At 44.1% G+C, this 14,546-nt stretch overlaps 1 protein-coding gene across 12 annotated transcripts in view; it reads right to left on the reverse strand.

Annotated features, from left to right (window-relative positions):
- The window catches only part of ZMIZ1 (zinc finger MIZ-type containing 1), a 1,043,290-nt gene that overhangs the window by 138,996 nt on the left and 889,748 nt on the right, over positions 1-14,546 (reverse strand). Inside the window, exon 1 of one of the 12 annotated variants that reach the window (XM_033942173.1) lies at positions 3,429-3,535. The exons of the other annotated variants lie outside the window; for them this stretch is intronic. The gene's annotated coding sequence lies outside the window, so the exon portion shown is untranslated. Of the gene's footprint in view, positions 1-3,428; positions 3,536-14,546 lie in introns of those variants that run through there. 12 annotated transcript variants of the gene reach the window in all.

A 14,546-nucleotide genomic window follows, 5' to 3' on the forward strand; every position in this document is an offset into this window, starting at 1 on the left:
TGATTGGCCCAGGCACCGGGGCCTTAGGCACATGGGCCAACTGGAATCTTAGGCGCCTGGGCCAATCAGGCCTTAGGCCCCGACCCAGTGCATCTCACAATACACCTGGAAGGGGCAGGCCCACCATTCTGACAGAGGATCAGGTAGTTAGGGGGGTTCTGTCCGGGATCCAGGTTGGGGTGGAGGGGGGTCCGGGGAGTGCCCGGCAAGAGGGACTGGGCATCCCTCCTGCCATGATCGTGAGAGAAGGGGGTGCCGGACAGGAGGGACTGGGCATCCCTCCTGCTGCATTCATGAGAGAGGGGGATGGCAACCGCGGCCACTAAACTAATCTTGGCAGGGAGTTCCATGCCGCAATAAGCTCAGCAGCTGCATCTACTGGCGTCTGTAACATGGACGTCGGTTAGAGAATCAGGTTCTTTTTAGGTATGATTCTGTATAGGATGCCCGTCGGCTTCTGAGATCCGGCGTCCTATACAGAATCCGAGTCTTTATGTTCAATGTATGGTGGTGGCCACAAAGCAATGTTTGTAATCATTAGAAAAGGAAAAGAAAATAAGCCAAAGAATATTATAATGCCTCTGTATCGCTCTATGGTGCAACTTCACTTTAGAGTCCTTTACTACAGCTTAGCGCTTGCTAACTGCTAAGATGCTCACAGATATAAAATGGAGTTCTTGGAATTTAGCATGCAATTCTGGAATTTATGTGCAATTCTGGTTGCTGCATCTCAAAACAGAGAGAGGAATTAGAAAAATTTTAAAGAAGGGTGACCAAAATAATTAAAGGGCACAACTCCTCTCATAGAAAATGACACGGGGACAAATTTTACCCCATCCCCAAAGAAACTCAATTTCCCCATCTCCGTGAATTTTTGCCACTGTCACTGTCCCATTCCTGTAAGCTCTTCCTTACCTACACAAGCCTCGAACACTTAGGATTTTAAAGTATTTGAGGCTTGTGCAAATGAAGATGGAGAATGAAGGAATGAGGCAGGGACAGGAAAATAACTCTCCATGATGGAAAAATGAGTTCCCGCGGGGACAGAGGAAAATTTGTCCCCGAGTCATTCTCTATCCTCTCGTATGAAGCATAGGCTTAAGAGGTTAGGGCTCTTCAGCTTGGAGAAAAGATGACGGAGGGAGGTCTCCTGAATGTAGTAGAATGGGCTAATGTGAATTGATTTTTTTGCTCTTTCAACAAGAAGAAACTCCATGAAGTTACACAGTAATATTTTTCAAACAATATTTTTTTTCACTCAATGAATAGTTAAGCACTGGAATTCATTACAAGAGGATGTGGTAAAATGAGTTAGGGTCTAATTCTATAAATGGCAACTAGTGGCGCCTACATTGTAGGCACCACTTGGCATGGCTGTCAATCAAACACGAGGTGCCATTTACAGAATCACACCTAGTGGTGCCTAAGAGGACTTAAGCGTCACTAGGTATCCTAAAAGTAGGCGCCGCTCCATTAGGCCAGGTTATCACTAACCTAATTTACCAACACCTACAACAGATGCTTAACTCAACCACGCTTATCCTCTGCCCTTAACCACACCTACTTTTTCAGATAGGCATTGGTAGGCATCCTTAAGTGTGAGAGGTCGCCTCCATTTAGGCGTTGCTAGGTATCCTAAGATTTTGGCGCCAAACTCTTAAACTGTTTAATTAATGTTTTGTTTTTTTTGAATTGGCTAAAAACCAGTCTGGTCAATTACCACGTTGATTAAGCCATTTACAAAAAATTTCCACACGGATCCCAAATTTAGGCATTGCTAGGTGACTGCAATTAGGGTGCCTAGTAGCACCTAATATAGGCATCCTACATAGAATCAGGCCCTTAGGGCCTGATTCTGTATAGGATGCCGATCATGTGTCAATCATGCACTGATGTCCTATGCAGAATCATACCTACACTCCTGGAGAGATGCCTACACTCCCGGAGATGCGTACCAATGCTTAAGCCAGCTCAAGGCCACTTCTGGGCGAAGCCCCACGCCCCACTTTAGGCATGCTTAAGCATTGCTACATGTCTCTGTAGATGTGCTCCGGAGGCCTACAATGTGGGCCTCCTGCCTCAGGTAGGTTTTAGTTTTTTTAAAAAAAAAGTGTGCCCTGATTGGCTGCCCGATGGCAATAGGATCCTACCACCACCTACAACCACCTACCGCCACCTGCCATCAGGATGCTTGTTTTCGAGAATCAGGCCCTTAATGTATCTGGGTTTAAAATAGGTTTGAACACATTCTTGGAAGAAAAGTCTATAAATTTATCTTAAGATAGATGAGGAAAATGCCACTGGGGGTCAACAACATGAAATCTTACAACTTTTGGGGATTCTGCCAGGAAATTGTGATCTGGATTAGCCACAGTTGGAAGTGGGATACTGGGCTAGATGGACAATTTAAGAGTTCGGCGCCAAAATATCAGGATGCCTAGCAACGCCTAAATGGAGGCGACCTCTCACGCTTAAGGATGCCTACCAATGCTCCTCATGCGTCCTGCACCTGAACCGGAAGCCTTCTCTCTGACATCACAATGTCAGAGGGAATGCTTCTAGATGAGGTGTTGGATGTGTGAGGAGCTGCTGCACGCAGCTCCATGCACATTACGGCTGTGAGGAGGAGGAAGCCGGCCACAAGGTAAAACTGGGGGCATTGGACCGCGGGCCGCATAAAATGACCAGGTGGTCCGGATTTGCCCCGCAGGCCTTGAGTTTGACACTTGTGATCTAGAACAACTGCTGATCTGCTTCAGGATTTCAAGGAAGATGAGTGGTGATCCCCAGGCACAGCTTTCTCCCACAACCCTACAATAACCAAACAGCTCCTAATAATAAATTAATATGGCAAAGTTTAATGCCAACTACAAGGCACTGCTGGTTTCAGAAAGAAGAGAATAAAATAAAAACAAGAACTCAGTGGGAACCTTTCCTTGTGCATTGAAAGCAGTGACTTTACTATAGCTGACAGAGGTTCTAAGATGATTTAATAGATCATTTTCTTCTTCCACCACCATTTCACTTATCCCTCTTACTATTTCACTCTGAAGGGATTTGCTTTTATGAGTGACACCGACACACAAAGTGACCACATGCTATATGAAAAGATAGAATCTGTACTTGTGCTATGGAGCTTTTCAGTATTGATTATTCAAGAGCCCTCAACACATACAGGAAACTGAACATCACTGCTCTGTAGTTCAAAGCACTCAGTTTACTACATTCAACCCTGCTGTGATTGCTGTTGAAGTCTATTGCAACCAGTGGCATTTGAAGCTCTCTTCTCTTAGCCCAAGATCCTGTCAACAATTATTGGATCAAATTAGGATCACCCCCTTATCCCTGATCTATCATTACTAATACACCAGTGACAAAAGGCTCCCTTTCATTTTACAGCGTTTGGAAGATAAAGATCACTGTCTTACCGGGCTGCTTCCCTTACAACACCGTGGGCACTTGAGTTCTTTTAGGGGGAAGAGGCAGCAGGAGGCAGAGAGCAAAACAAAATGTTCTACCAAAGCACTAAGTACAGCCATGTCAGACAAACTGGTGTATGCGCTGAGTGCAATTATTACAGTGCAGAATGAAAGCCGACCATCTTAAATGCCTTTGACGGAGGGAGTGGCTCTGCTCCCTGTACACACACACTTGCTCCGCAAATAAAGATAAAAACCTGCTGGCTAATGCATCAGAGACAGGAATCAGCAAAACAATAAAAGCAGCTACCTGCTTTGTAAAGCAGAGGAATTACCAGCAAAATATCTTCACTGGAAGCTAGAAAGTATTAAATGTATATATATATATATATATATATATATATGTATTTATGATATAGTATGTTTTATAATAAAGACAGACAAAAATAGATCATGCCAAATTCCTGAAAAAAACACCAAGTAGACAGTACTTTTTAATTCTGTATGCTTTAATTATTGTTTAATATCATGAGTATATTATATTTTGACAAATAAACAACAAAACAGCACACAGTTCTTATTAAAAAACACAGAATTATGGTTTTGGTGCAGAATTCCTCCTCAGGGAGTACAGCAGTAGAACACTGTGACTAGGGCTTCTGGGTTTTGGAGGTTTTAATTTGGGGATCCTCGGAGTCCGAGGGGAGCTGTGAATTGCAGGTAGTGCTGACTCTTCTTGCAGCTGCCAATACCTATGGCAACAGAGTGCTGTCTGTAGTTGTTGCTCTGAATGCCAGTTATTGTAAAATGTCTGTGCTGCCCACAGCTCCTCTTGGGCACAGAGGATGGTTAAATTAAATTGCTTGGAAAGTAGAAGCCCTAATTATAAAGCAGCAATACCACAACCACAACTTCCCCAGCATGAACTCATCCCCCTACAGCACTCTGCCCCTAGTCTCCCTCTCTCACATACACACTTAGGTCTGGATTCTCTAACCAGCGATGTTTTTTTTAGGCGCTTGTAGGCACCCAAGCTCAGTAAAAAACACACCATTCAAACAATGTTTTTAACCGAGTTTCAAGGCACCTACCTGCACCTAAAATATCGGTACCGGAATTGTGCCTCTGTAGACGCTTTAAACAGCCTAACGCCACTAGGGGTGTGGCTAATGCTGGAAGTGGTGTTAGGCAGCCTTAAGTGCCTACGTATGCATGATTCACGACACAGATAAGCTCCGGAAATGTAGGCCAGTAAAACCTTGGCACACACAAAAAAGCACGCTATACGCTATTCTATACACAGCGTTCAAACTTGGACGCTGTGTACAGAATAACATTTAGTGCTGGGATCCGCACCAAATTTTAGGTAGGAAAATTTACATTAATTGAACCCTGGTATAAATCCCTGTGCCTAAAATTAGATGCAGATCTCCTGAATTATGCAACAATGCATGCAATGCCCCTGATTCACCCATGCCCCTCTCATGGCCATGCACCCTTTTCAGATCCACATGGAAAAATTTATGCACACATTTTTATAGAATAGCAACTATAAAGATGCACACATAAATTTCAATTGCTGTCATTTAGCATTGGATTGCTAGTACCCAATTATCAGCGCTAATTGGTTCATTAAGCAATTAATTTGCACACACAATTTTGAGTGATATATATATATAAATTAGGGGGTAAGTGTCCAAGGACCAGGAGAGCAAGATGCACCAAACAATCTAAGTACCTTTATTTATGGTGAATGCAAAGCCTGACATGGTTATGTTTTTCTTATAGGTTGCTTCAGGGAAACCGAATACCTCAAATTCATTGATTCTCATGACAGGATATAGACTTCTGGTCAAGAATGGGAGATTTCGTCCATCGGACGCTGCAGGACCAAGCGGAGACCGATGATGTAGAAGCTAAGTGGTTAACACTGAAATCAACCATACATGAAGCAACTAGCCGCTTCATAAAATCAGTAAATAAACGACAAAGAAACAATAAACCCCAATGGTTCACTGCAGAGATCTCGCACCTTGTTAAGGAGAAGAAAAAAGCATTTCTTTCCTACAAGCGTACGGAAACAAGAGAAGCTATCATGGAATACAGGACCAGATCTACAGCGGTCAAAACAGCAATTAGGAAGGCCAAACTTCGTGTGGAAGAAACTCTAGCAAAGAACATTAAGAAGGGAGACAAATCCTTCTTCAGGTATATTAGTGATAGGAAAAAGAACACAGACGGGATAGTACGCCTTAGCAAACCGGATGGGAATTACGTGGAAGCAGATTCAGATAAAGCTGAACTACTGAACGAATACTTCTGCTCGGTCTTCACTTGCGAGGCACCAGGACACGGTCCTCAGTTAGAGGCTAAGTCAAGTGCGGACGATCCGTTTCAGAATTTTGAGTTCACACCAGGTGAAGTTTACAGCGAACTGTCAAGACTAAAGGTAAATAAAGCCATGGGACCAGACAATCTGCACCCAAGAGTGCTCAAAGAGTTGTGCGATGTCCTGGCGATACCGCTAGCCGCACTCTTCAATCTCTCCCTAAGCACGGGGAGAGTACGGTACCCTTGGACTGGAAAACAGCCACCATCATTCCTCTGCACAAAAAGGGTTGCAGGGCAGAGGCTGCGAATTACAGACCGGTGAGTCTCACATCAATAGTGTGTAAACTCATGGAAACTTTAATTAAACGCAAATTAGACTTGATCCTGTATGAGGGGAATCTACGGGATCCCAATCAACATGGATTCACCAAGGGTAGGTCCTGCCAATCCAATCTCATCAGCTTCTTTGACTGGGTGACAAGGAAGCTAGACTTGGGAGAGTCTATGGACATTGTGTACCTGGATTTCAGTAAAGCATTTGATAGCATCCCACACCGCAGGCTGTTGAGCAAAATGAAATCGATGGGGTTAGGAGAAACACTAACTACTTGGGTCAATGATTGGCTAAGTGGAAGACTTCAAAGGGTAATGGTTAACGGTATCCTCTCTAAAACATCGGAGGTGACCAGCGGAGTACCGCAGGGTTTAGTCCTGGGCCCACCCCTTTTCAACATATTCATAGGGGATCTGACTCAGGGGCTTCAGGGTAAAATAACACACCGACGACGCTAAACTATGCATTATAGTAAGTGAATGTAATTTACAGGATAGTATGGCACAGGACCTGCTTACACTGGAAAGATGGTCCTCGACCTGGCAGCTGGGCTTCAACGCTGGGAAATGTAAGGTTATGCACCTCGGTAGCGGTAATCCATGCAGAAATTACACCTTGAATGGAGAAACTTTAACTAGTACTTTGGCGGAACGAGACCTAGGAGTAATCATCAGTGCAGACATGAAAACTGGCAATTAAGTGGAGAAGGCTTCATCTAAAGCAAGGCAGATGATGGGATGTACCAGTAGAAGCTTTGTCAGCAAGAAGCCTGAAGTCATAATGCCATTGTACAGAACCATGGTGAGACCTCATCTGGAATACTGTGTACAATTCTGGAGGCCACATTACCGTAAAGATGTGCTTAGAATCGAGTCGGTTCAACGGATGGCCACCAGGAGGATCTCGGGGCTCAAAGGTCTCTCGTATGAGGAGAGACTAAACAAACTACAGCTCTACACTCTAGAAGAACGTAGGGAGAGGGGAGACATGATTGAGACATTTAAATACATCACAGGATGTATCGAGGTGGAAGATGATATCTTCTTTCTCAGGGGACTCTCTGCCACTAGAGGGCATCCGCTCAAACTCAGGGGCGGGAAATTTCATGGCAACATCAGGAAGTATTTCTTCACAGAAAGAGTGATTGACCGTTGGAATGAGCTTCCAGCGCAGGTGATCGAGGCCAGCAGCGTGCTGGACTTTAAGAATAAATGGGATACCTATGTGGGATCCCTACGAGGGTCGAACTGGAACATCGGTCGCTAGGTATAGACTTAAGAGGATGGGTCAGCAGACTTGATAGGATGATCGAGACCTGCATCGTGTTGGACTTTAAGAATAAATGGGACTTTAAAAATAAATGGGATGCCTATAGGGGATCCCTAAGAGGGTCAATCTGAATAAATAGTCACTAGGTATAGACTTAAGAGGAAGGGTCAGTAGGGTGGGCAGACTTGATGGGCTATAGCCCTTTTCTGCCGTCATCTTCTATGTTCTATGTTTCTATGTTACATGTGGCTGCTGACACCAGGGCATCTACAGTAGGCATGTTAAGTAGCCTCTTATATTCTTCTTAAGCCGAGGATACAAGTTTCCCACTGCCTTTGATATCTGTGTTTGGCATCCAGCTACTCCCAATTCAATCACTTTCACTGTCTGATGCAAAGAAAATGCCTTTGCTGGCTTATGCATGCTCAAAAAATCAGCTCTCCTGAGAGGCCTTAGACTCCAGACACTGGACCTCTGAGAATTTAAGAGTCTTAGTGATCTTTAAGATGAGGTTTGCTTGCTTCTCCTCCTAAGCAACCTCAACACCAGTGAGTCGTATTCTTTTGCAGCTTCCTACTCCCGCTTCGGTCTCCATGCTGTTTTCATTGCTTTAGGGTGGGAAAAAATCCCTTGTACAGTAAGACATGAAACCTCTAGAATTCATATTGGTTGAAACATTGCTACTTCTGACCTTTAGAATATGCAGCATGCAGTGGAAATCTCTAGTGCAGAATAGGGAGAAGGACATACTCTCCTGCAGATGTACCTGCTTCCTTTGGGACACTCTTTAACAGTAAACCGCTCCATTTCTGGGATCTGCTCCTGACTTTGGGATCACTCAAATTCTACACTTGGCAGCATATCACAGCATCAGTAGAAGGACCAAAGACTGAACTCCACTGCCACCCACATCCTTATGTTAGGCCACACATGGGATTGATGCCCTACTGTGCACTGCTGTTGCTTCATTAGCCCCATTGGATTCCAAAAATTTTCTACACAGTAGTGTAGCTCTGGCAACATACTATATGGTCCAGTTGGCCCTCAGCCATTCCGGAAGCTACTGCCTTTTAATGCCAAGACCTTGCATTTAGCTCCAGTTTAGGACTAAATTTTGCCCCAGGAGCTATGCTTCTTTGCTGCAACTGTTGAACTACTACTGCCTTCCAGCTACACCAGCTTACATGCAGAAGCCAAGCAGATTTGCTTTGCCTCCATCTGTTTGGACTGGTCTGGCAAGATGAAGAATGTTATATATATGATTTGGGGGGAAAGAAAAAAAAAATCTAATTGGTCTGTATTCAGCCTATCATCAGCTATGGTAGATCTAGATATACAATGCTGGACCATGTTCAGGCTCCAGCACTGAATATCTGAGTACATCCATCCAGTGCTGCCCACTGACACTAAATTGGGTCCAAGCCAATATTAATTTGGGACCTGGATAAGGTCAATTCAGGTCAATCCCAGCACTGAATATTGCCCAGGTCCCAGATAAGTGGTGTCACCAACCTGCATTAAGCAGTTCATATGGTGGTTCTTCTGACCCGTCCCCCTATGTAACTATCCCCCTTCAATCCAATCTCCCACATTGCTTCACGATCACGATACAACCAATCACTTCCTGCTCTTATACCTTCACCTCCCTAATTTGATCCCTTGATCCCCCTTATATGTTCTCCAATCCTCCACCTCTGACTCCCCAGACATGCTGCTCCTAAATCCAATATGTCTGCAACCCAACCCTTCCCTTTAACCCTTCCCCCTCTCAACATCCTCAACCCCGATGTCATCTGGAACCTACCCAGAGATGACCCCTGGTAAACAGTGAGTCTGGAGGGAGTGATCATTTTCCATTCCCATCCTTTCTGACTTTGGGTTAAAAAATTACAGCAGGGAGGTCCAGGCAGGGAGAAGGATAAGGATTTAGTTGGTGAAGATGATGTGGAGCTTGGTCCCTCCTTCTCCCCAACACCCATTCATTAATACTAACAGCATAGTTTCTTTCACCCAAAAAGTAAATGCTTTCTTCCTCCTGGCTGCAGAATCTGTATCATTGAAGCATATAGAAGACCTTTTTATTTTTTCTCCTCCTATCCACCTATAAAGTTTGCTTCACTAATAATCTATCTTTACCTCTGTACATCCTCTCCTATTTAAAATAGCATTCGCTTGTTAACTTTGATGATTTTAGACTATGCACCGCTTACATGTGTTTTACTAAATGGTGGTATAGTAAATGCCTAATAAACAAATCAAGTGGGAGGGAGGAGTTCAAAAGATCAAACCAGAGGGAAGGGAATCAAGAAGTGGGAACAGATCAGGATCTTTGATCGGGGAGCCAGTGGGGGAGGGGAGACTGGAATGAGGGGGAAGTGGAGGAGTTGGAAGAATTGCTATATGAGCTGCTTAAAGGCAGCTTAGTGACATCCTTATCTAGATCCCAGCTTATATTTAAGTGTCAGGACCTACACATCTAAGCAGGCTGACAAGACTGCTTTTTGTGTTTTGTTTTGTTTTTTTCTTCCTACTTAGGTATGTTGGAATCCACACTGAATATGGTTGATGTATGCTTAGCTGTTGGCTCTGCCTCTGCCTTGGACCGCTCCGGAGGTACCTGGACAACACTGTGGCAGCCGGAGCCAATATTCAATTAAATGCTGCTGAATAATGGCAGTCAGCCCACTCAATGTGATTTGGGCAGGCAGGAGCCTTCATCATGTTGAATATTGTGGTACAATCTACTGAGAAAACAGGCCATATTGAACTACGCAGAAACTACATGTGGCAGAGATATTAGTCACAAACACAGAAAACAAAATCCTCACCAATAAGGCAAAAACTGAACTGTGTGCAATATAATGCTGAAGAAATAGAAACAGCAATGTGTTTCTTCGTGCAGTGACATAGTCCGCCCCGGGCACCATCTTGGTGGGGGTGCTGGCACCCATCCTGCTCTCCGTCCTTCCCCCGCTCCTTCACCACCCCCACAATGGCACACCTGCACTCCTTCCCCCGTACCTCTTTAGCATTCCCGGCGCAAGCAGCAACGCCAAGCTGCTCCTCACGCCAACGTCGGCTCTTCCTCCGACATTACTTCCTGGAGTTGCTGCTCGTGTCGGGAACAACAAAGAGGTACGGGGAAAGGGAAGGGACACGCACGCGGCCGGAGAGGGTGGAGAAGGAGCGGATATGGGGGGGGAGGGGAGAGGCACCGCCGCCCCGGGCGCCTCTCACCATCACTACACCATTGTCTTCATGTACTGTGCAAAACACAAAGATAATTGGATCTCAAACATTTCCTAATGTGCAGAGAGAAAAATCAGACTTCACAGAAAAGAATGGGCAGAGAAAACCACTCTGCTGAGACAGCGGAGAAACAGCAACTAATGGCAGCAAAATATGTTGTATCCTGCTATCAGGCAGATATGTAATCTGGCCAGGGACAATGTGGATTGGCACCAGGACCCAGAAGCTATTCATGTTATGGCCTTCCTGTTCTTATTAATTCGATCTTATGTTACCACTGTTGAGGCTGGGGTGGGCCACTGTCAGACAAGTGGGGAAGGATTTGGAAGGAAGGAATAATGGAAGTGAACCAGTATGGGCGAGGATCCCAGTGTTTCCATGTGCAATGCTGTCTCTTCCATCTATCCGTGTGCATTGCTCTGATTCTGCACAGCAGGAAAACTATGCAACACTTCTGCATTGCTCAGATTTCCACCAGAAGAAATTGTAGATTAAATGCAAATGCATGTCATCTGTACATGCTACCTCCCATAGCTACATTTTGGTAACTCAGGGAAGAATAACTTACATAATATCATCATTTCTGCTTGCATAATATTCTCGTATTAAGAGCAGCAGTGCCCAGCTGTGTGAAGCCTGAATGTCTCTTTCCGGGCTCATTCTTTGGAGAATTATAACAATTTTTAAAAAAATTTTTGCATGCATGAACATTTTCAACCCATATCTAATAGAAGCCTGCTGGCTCTAGTTCCATCATCTATGCTCATGCCAGGAAGTGGGGGGGGGGGGGGGGGGGGGGGGGGTGATGCCTCTGGTCTAATGAACGTCTGGGATTTTGAATGTTTCCCGGCTGAAGCTCCTTAGGGATCTTATTTACTAAGAACTCAATATTCATCAAATAGGCCACGGCATCAGGATATTTGGATATCTTTAAGCAGATTTTCAACCTGCCTACTTTCTTAAGTTGGAATGCTGACTATATTGGTCCTTATCTTTAAATGAATAAGTTATCAATTTAAAGTAATCTAGACAGGGTCAGATTCTATAAATGGTGCCCTGGTTGTCCTAAGGTGAGCTCCGTGAGGACAGAAACCTCTTGTGGAACAGAAGGTTAAAAGCTCGCTTGATCTTGATTTTCAGTATGAATACAGACCATGAAAGTGGGGCCTCATGATCCTTCTGACTTTTGGATTTTAAGCAGGAAGTGCCAGAAAAGTTACCCCAGGGATAATTAGCTTGAGGAGGCCAAAGCGTTCATAGTGACGTCGCTTTTTGATCCTTTAATGTCGGCTCTTCCTATCAATGTGAAGCAGAATTCACCAAGCATTTAATTGTTCACCCACTAATAGGGAACGTGAGCTGGGATTAGACCGTCCTGAGACAGGTTAGTTTTACCCTACTGATGATGTGTTGTTGCGATAGTAATTCTGCTCAGTACGAAAGGAACTTTAAGGTCAGACATTTGTGTATGTGCCGAGCTTCTTACCCATTTAAAATTTGAGAATAGGTCAAGATCATTTCAGCCCCAAGACTTCTAATCATTCACTTTACCGGATAAAATTGCATGCGGAGAGTGATAAGCACCAGCTATCCTGAGGGAAACTTTGGAGGGAACAAGCTAACAGACAGTTCGATAAGTCTTTTGCCCATATATCCAATGACTGTAATTGAAGCCGCCTAGCAACACCTAACTACAATTTGTGTCTAACCTAAATTAAATCAATTAGTTTAAATGGCATGGTAACTGACTGCGTCATTGAAGTTAATTGAATAATTATTTTAAAAAAATTAAAAGTTAGGCATCGAATTCCACATGGACCCTAGCAACGCCTAAGTGGAAGTGCCTTCCAAAGCCTACCTGAAAAGTAGACATGGTTTAGGGGGGTGGAGAATAGGTGTGGTTGAGTTAGGCATCAGTACATTAGGCCAGTGATAACCTGGCACCTATCTTTAGCGACGCCTAAGTCTACTTGGTGCTGCTAGGCATGATTCTATAAATGGCACCTAGTGGTTGATTGACAACTGTGCCAAGCAGCGCTAGACACTGTTTATAGAATCCGTCCCTGAATAGCGCTCTAACCCATGTAACTTTTGGTGCTATCCCCAGAATGCTTTGGACCCGCAGCTTATAGACTGTGCATTGACTTTTACAGATATCTTGGTTTCTCTCACTTGTGGAGTCTATAGCAGCAACCCTGGCAATCTTCCAAACTCAATTTCAATCAATCCTTTTAATCTTTCCTGGTTCCATCCAGCTAATAGCCTTCACAGTTACAATCTACCTTAATATCTCTAAAGTAGACACACAGTCTGTCTAGACACACAGTAGCCAAGTGGCTATCCAATCATAAATTAAATCTAAACTCTGAAGAGGCCTTAAAGATAACCAAGAAAAAAAAGATCTTCCAATCCTGGCTCCATGTATTCTGGGCACCCTAACTCCATTAAATAAACTTATAATGCTTGGAATTACATTAAACATCAAATTTTATTTGGTACCCATATTACCTCTGCAGTTAAAAAATTCCTTTTATTTTCTCTGGCAAATATGTTTACTTCAAACATTTCTGGTAAAGAGAAACCTTCAAACTCTTCTTCATGCTCTAGTTCTGCAGAGACTAAATTATGGCACTGTTTTTCACAAGAGATCAGAGCTAAATGTTTACAGATGCCCCAAACTTGGCTATTAAATCCCTTGTGGAAGCACACAAATTTGACTATGCTGTTCTCCCACTGATAGATCATCTTTGGCCTCCAAATGAGCTTAGACAAATTTAAAATTCTACGTTTAGCTTTTGGAGCAATTTTGATTAATTCACTTCCTTGTGCAATATTTTTCCATTTGTAATTTAACTTAAGAACATAAGAAGTTGCCCCTGCTGAGTCAGACCAGAGGTCCATCTTGCTCAGCGGTCCGCTCCCGCGGCGGCCCATCAGGCCTAGTGCCTGAACAGTTGTCCCTGATTAATTTTGTAACTTACCTCTAATCCCATCCCTATAATCTACCTCTACTCTTATCTGTACCCCTCAATCCCTTTGTCTTCCAAGTACCTATCCAAAGCTTCTTTGAACCCCTGTAGCGTGCTCCTATTTATCACATCCTCTGGTAGCGCGTTCCATGTATCCACCACCCTCTGTGTGAAAAAGAACTTCCTGGCGTTTGTTCTAAACCTCTCCCCTTTCAATTTCTCTGAGTGCCCCCTTGTACTTATTGATCCCCTTAATTTGAAAAATCTTTCCCTGTCTATTTTTTCTATGCTCTTCATGATCTTGAAGGTTTCTATCATGTCTCCTCTAAATCTTCGCTTTTCCAGGGAGAAAAGCCCTAGCTTTTTCAGTCTGTCAGTATATGAGAGGTCCTCCATGCCCTTTATTAGCTTAGTTGCTCTTCTCTGGACCCTCTCAAGTACCTCCATGTCCTTCTTGAGGTACGGCGACCAGAACTGAACACAGTACCCCAGGTGCGGGCGCACTATAGCACGATACAGTGGCAGGATGACTTCCTTTGTCCTGGTCGTGATACCCTTCCTAATGATACCCAACATTCTGTTTGCTTTCCTTGAGGCCGTGGCACACTGCGCCGACGCCTTCAATGTTGTGTCTACCATCACTCCCAGGTCTCTTTCAAGGTCGCTCACCCCTAGCGCTGATCCCCCCCCCCCATTTTGTAAGTGAACATTGGGTTTTTTTTCCCTATATGCATGACCTTGCATTTCCCTATGTTGAAACTCATTTACCACTTTTTGGCCCATTTTTCCAGTGTTGTCAGATCTTTTTGGAGATCTTCGCAGTCCTCCATGTTATTGACCTTGCGATATAGTTTGGTGTCATCCGCAAATTTAATAACCTCACATTTTGTTCCTGTCTCCAGGTCGTTAATGAATATATTGAATAGGAGCAGTCCCAGCACCGACCCCTGTGGAACTCCACTTGTGACCCATTGC

Source organism: Geotrypetes seraphini, chromosome 4 (genome assembly GCF_902459505.1).
Source record: "Geotrypetes seraphini chromosome 4, aGeoSer1.1, whole genome shotgun sequence".
NCBI classification, from domain to species: Eukaryota; Metazoa; Chordata; class Amphibia; order Gymnophiona; family Dermophiidae; genus Geotrypetes; species Geotrypetes seraphini.